Below are 5,534 nucleotides of genomic sequence, written 5' to 3' on the forward strand. Positions count from 1 at the left end.
AGGTCACTGCCAGGAAATGACCCTGAGTCACCTGCCTGTAGAGCTTATAGGTCACTGCCAGGAAATGACCCTGAGTCACCTGCCTGTAGAACTTGTATTCTGACCCTTTGAGTTTTTTCCCTGTTCCATACATTTAAATGTATACATTTTATTTTGTTTGTTTGTTTGTTTTTGGAAGGTTTGTACCAGGTGGTACTCAAGGCTTACTCCTAGTTCTGCACTTAGTTGTTCAGGGATCACATGAGGTGCTTAGAATTGAATCTGAGTCAACTGCATGCAAGACATGTGCCCTACCCTCTGTATATCTCTCTGGCCCCCATAAGTAAAATTTTACAGTGAGCAAAAAGAAAGAAGGGGGGCATTTTACCAGAGATTATATATTGTTTTGCCAGAGCAGTGGCGCAGTGTAGGGCATTTGCTTGGATGTGTCTGACCTAGGACAGACCACAGTTTGATCCCCTGGAATCCCATATGATCCCCAAGCCAGAAGCGATTTCTGAGTGTACCCTGAGAGTCACGAGGTGTGGTCCAAAAACCAAAATATATATATATATTATTTTACATATGATATATAAATATATATTATTTTATAGGAGATTCCAAGCAATCCCACTCAGCCCTGAAAAGCCCAGAAAGAGGAGATTGATAGAGCAAACCTCTGTGGTTCCTCAGCCACACCTTCAATTCTGCTTGGCAACTCTTCTAGGGAGAATCATAGATGGGAAGGGAATGGGCAGAGGGAACCTGCCTGTGTCTGTAATTCCACAGCGAGCAGTCAGAGGCGAGGCCGGCTGGAGTGCAGCCTGGAGACTGGGCAGGGAGCCAGCCTGGAAGGAGAACAGAGGCTGCCTGGTGAAGCCACAGACTTTACTGCTGTTGAAGTGGCAAGAAGGGCACATCTGGGCAGTAATAAGCATCTGTGGCTCGTTGGTCTAGGGGTATGATTCTCGCTTAGGGTGCGAGAGGTCCCGGGTTCAAATCCCGGACGAGCCCAGTTTTTTTCCCCTTTTTTCTTCCTCCCTCTCTCACAGACTCATATACACCATCTTTCCTTTCTAGAGCAGAAGAGTGAAAATGTTCCAGTGGCAAGTGTATGAGGAGCCACAATGACAAGCTACCAGCCTTCCAACTTGGGATGGCCTGTATATACCTCTTAAGACCCATTGAAAATTTGCTAGTCTAAATGCCCATGAACAGAGCAGATAAAACGATGGCTTTTCAAGAAACAAAATGGTATTCATCAGTTAAAATTCATAAGGAGCTAGGGGCCGGCGAGGTGGCTCTAGAGGTAAGGTGTCTGCCTTGCAAGCGCTAGCCAAGGAAAGGACCACAGTTCAATCCCCCGGCGTCCCATATGGTCCCCCCAAGCCAGGGGCAATTTCTGAGCATGTAGCCAGGAATAACCCCTGAGCATCAAACAGGTGTGGCCCGAAAAACCAAAAAAAAAAAAAATTCATAAGGAGCTGGAGAGATAGTTTCTTGCAGTATTTTCGTAACCTTAGTTTGAATCCCTGCCACTATATATGATCCCCTAAAAACCATCAAAGAACATTCCTGAGCATAGAGCCAAGAATAACCCTTGAGAATCACATATATGATCTAACCTGCCTCCCAATAAATAAACAAATTAAAAAATTGAATTAATGAACTGGAGCCAAAGAAAACAATATGGAGATATATATGTATATATAAAAATATATACACATATCTATATACATAAACAATAACAATGTTAAGGTAAGAAATCCAGAAGATTCTGTAGAATTTAACACCTTCCTAGATACTTTCCCTTCCCTTCTTTTTTATTTTGGGGGAGCCATACACAGCAGTGCTCAGAGCTTACTCCTGGCTCTGCACTTAGGAATCTCTCCTGGGGGCCAGAGAGATAGCATAGAGGTAAGACGTTTGTCTTGCATGCAGAAGTTCAGTGGTTCGAATTCCAGCAACCCATATGGTTCCCCGAGCCTGCCAGGAGCGATTTCTGAGCGTAGAGCCAGGAGTAACCCCTGAGCGCTACTGGGTGTGACCCCAAAACCAAAATAAAAGAAAAGAAAAGAAAAAAGAAATCTCTCCTGGCAGGCTCGGGGGACCATATAGAATTTTGAAGATCAAACTCAGGTCTGACATGTGCAAAGCAAATGCCCTACCTGATGTACTACTGCTCCAGCCCCATCCCTTCCCTTCTTGTTGCTGTGAGGAGCAGAGAGATCGCACACACCTGGTTGCAGTGTCTAAACAGTCAGTTGTAGTGTTTGCCAGAGATGCACTCTTTAGTTGTGGTGTTGGGGATCCCAAGCCCCAGAATCACCTTCAGCATGTGGGCTAGGACTAGAGATCAAATTTAATCTGTTGACTGCAAGGCAGGACTCTATCACTGACCCATAGTCCTGGGACTCTTTGACAGATTCTTTTCATTACCTTTGGGGAGGTTTATTAGGGCCACACCTAGAAGTGCTCTGGTGTTGCTCCTAGTAGGGCCTGGAGAACATGTGATGTTGGGAAATGAACCAGGACTTATTAGATATAGGGCAAGTATTTTAACTCCTGTACTATCTTTCTGGCCCCCTTCCAGAGCTACTTAAAGCACACAAACCAATATTCTCTATTGCTTGCAAATATGTCCATGTAAAGTCAAAACTACAGTCATAAACAGAAGGCTCTGAATTAAACGAAGCAAGAAATGAACAGTTGTTGGATTTCAGAGGGTGTACGTGGGTATTTGCTATGCGATTCAACCCTTCTGCGCTTTCCTGCACATTTAAAAATTTGCATTTGTTTTTCTTCTGATGAAAGGATTTGGGCATTTAGAGCTAAGATAAGTAGGGGGTGGCTTGGCTGTATTAGTCCTTAGAGAGGATGAGCTGAAGGAATGGGATTAAGGGGGAGGTAAAGTCCTGAGTCTAGAGATGATGGGGATTAGCTCAGATCATCCCCCTAAAATGAGCACTTGGCTGTCCTCCCTCCCCCTGGCCTCTAGTAATGCATTCTAGATCCCCCTATTTCTTGTCTACCCCACATCTGCGAAGCCTTTTCCTCCTGCCCCCTCACTTCACTCCATCCTCAATTTAGATCTGGTCATACCAGTTTTTGCCCATGTTTGGGTCCTGAGATTAAACGGGTTTAGGTCTCCCTTGAGTGTTTAGCAAAGCAAGACTGTAGAGTGAGCTGTGCCCTCAGAGACTTTAGTTCAAAGCCTCTGAATCAGAGCTCTCTGAAGAGAGCCTGTGTGCCACAGTGGAGGTGTTCAGTCCCTCCCTGCTCAGAAAGCAGCAGTCAGGACCATTGCTGACTGACCAAAGTCAACTGGAGCTGCAGAAGACCCCCAAGATGAAGAGCCCCAAGGTCAATGGGATTAGGTGCTGTCATTCTCCCAACTCTCACCCCAGCCTTGTGGTTTTGTTAACTTCAAAACCACAAGACCCCCTGATTTCAGGGGAACTCCATTTTTTTTTTTTTGTTTCATTTGGGGAGGAACTATACTCAGCAGTGCTCAGGGGTTACTCCTGGGTCTGCGCTCAGAAATCACTCCTGGCAGGCTCGGGGACTATATGGGATGCTGGGGATCAAACCAAGGTTCATCATGGGTCAGTCCTCGGTCTGCCCTACTACTGTGGAGCCTGGAAACTTCTTTTTTTCTTTTTTTCTTTCCATTAATGACCTTACCCAAAGTCCCTTGATGTAACCATTATCATCTTATGATATTGCACAAGTTGAATCCTACTCAATGTCCTATTGTAATTCCAGTGACTGTGCTATCTCAGCTAGAGAAGAAGTTATATGCCTGCAGATACTTTGTAGAAGTGCTCTTAGATGGGGCTGGAACCATGGTGCAGCGGTTCGACCACCCTGAGTCCCATATGGTCCTCTATTTCTGGGCTCAGAACCAAGAGTAACCCCTGAGCGTCACCGGGTGTGGCAAAAAAAAAAAAAGTGATCTTAGAACCCCTGATCCCTAGCACCTTCAGGTGCTTTGTCTAGCTGAGCTCCCCAGCCTGGCCAACAACTATAAATAAAACCTCTTTGTTTTCCTGAGAAATCTGTCTCTGTACGCTTGATTAAGTGAACTTCCACCAACTCTGTCTGCTAGCCCAGGCAATAGCCCTGCCTCCCACCCTACAGCCTGCAGATCCCATGTCAAATACACAGACAACACTGAGGGTTTGGAAAAATTATTGGAGACATTTCTTCTGTGTGCGCCAGGCAGCTTGTGGGCTACTGGGGCTAGATATGCGACCGAAATCTCCCCCAACCTTCTAGAGATTTGGCAGAGGGGAAAGTGGAACCCTGAGTTTAATAGCTCAGGGAGGGAAGCAGGAAAGGATGGAGCAGAGCAGGACCCCATAATGGAGTGGGCACGGGACTTTTCAGAAGGTTGCCTGGAAGTGGTTTCCAACTGAAAGGATAAGTAGATATCCAGGCAAACACAGGCTCCTTTGCTGAAGAATATTGGGGATGAAGGAGGCTTGAACCCGGGAGTCTGTGTGTGTTGGTTGGGAGGGGTGTGGAGGAGGGCAATGTATGCCTATGACCTTGCAAGCTACCAAGCAAGAGAAGGGATTGGTGTGCTAACCCTGGGATTACTGGACTGCACGGTACACAGGCTTATTCATTTCCCTTTTTAAACTGGAGTGGGGATGGGGGGCTACTGTTCACTTGGGGCTGGGGGCACTCCTGGAGATGCTTGTGGCAATATGTGTTCACAGGACTGGAGCTGAGCACTATCTCTAAACCCAAAGTTTGGGGTTTTGTTGCCATTGCTTTTGCAATGCCAGGATGAACCCAGAGGAAGCGTCCACATATTCCAGGGGCGAGATCAGCCCCGCTGTCTCTGAATCCAGGCCAGGGTGTTCTGGGGTCCGGACTCAAGACTACAAGGCCCACGTGGGAAGACTACAGGGTGGGAAGGTGGAGCTGGTGGAGGCCAAGGAGCCTAAGAGGGGTCCTGGTTCTGGTGTGACGTGGGGCTGTGGTAAAGCAACTCAGCCCTCTTGCAATTGTGGGGTGCAAGAGCCCCCCTCAGTCTACCTTGGCGCTTTACTACAGAAGCTGGGAGTGGGGTATGGGGTGTATGTGCGCAGTTTCTTTGGGGTGGCAGCGTGAGAGTGACGGGCTGAGAAGAAACAGCAGCACAGATGTGACCATCCTAGGCCATGTCCTCCCGCACCAGGAGACCTTGTCTTCACTCTCAGGGTGCCCTTAGGTGCACTCTTAGGGGCAACTTGCAACGCTCAGCTCTGGAAGTGTCCTTCCAGCCAGCAAGGCTGGTTAGACAGGGTCGGAGAGCACGCCTGCGCCCTCCAGCGCCTAACGCGGGCCCAGGTCCCCAGGGTAGCAGGGAAAGAAGGCTTCCGGGCCGAGTGGGCGGGGCCTCATTGATAGACCCCGCCCATAACGCAATGCCCCGCCCCTGCGCACTGGCCTGGACCTAGGTCCCCGGGGAGCAGGGAGCGAAGGCTTCCGGGCGGTGGCAAGAGGTGGGCGGAACCGTAACAGACCACGCCCACATGCCCCGCCCCGCCCCCTGCGCACTGGCT

The 5,534-nt window shown here is 48.4% G+C and overlaps 1 non-coding gene across 1 annotated transcript; it reads left to right on the plus strand.

Moving 5' to 3' along the window:
* The first annotated feature begins 921 nt into the window (after positions 1–921).
* TRNAP-AGG (transfer RNA proline (anticodon AGG)) lies at positions 922–993 on the plus strand. Its single transcript has one exon. It is a non-coding gene; the product is annotated as a tRNA-Pro (tRNA).
* Positions 994–5,534: the final 4,541 nt, after the last annotated feature.

Source organism: Suncus etruscus, chromosome 1 (assembly GCF_024139225.1).
Source record: "Suncus etruscus isolate mSunEtr1 chromosome 1, mSunEtr1.pri.cur, whole genome shotgun sequence".
NCBI classification, from domain to species: domain Eukaryota; kingdom Metazoa; phylum Chordata; class Mammalia; order Eulipotyphla; family Soricidae; genus Suncus; species Suncus etruscus.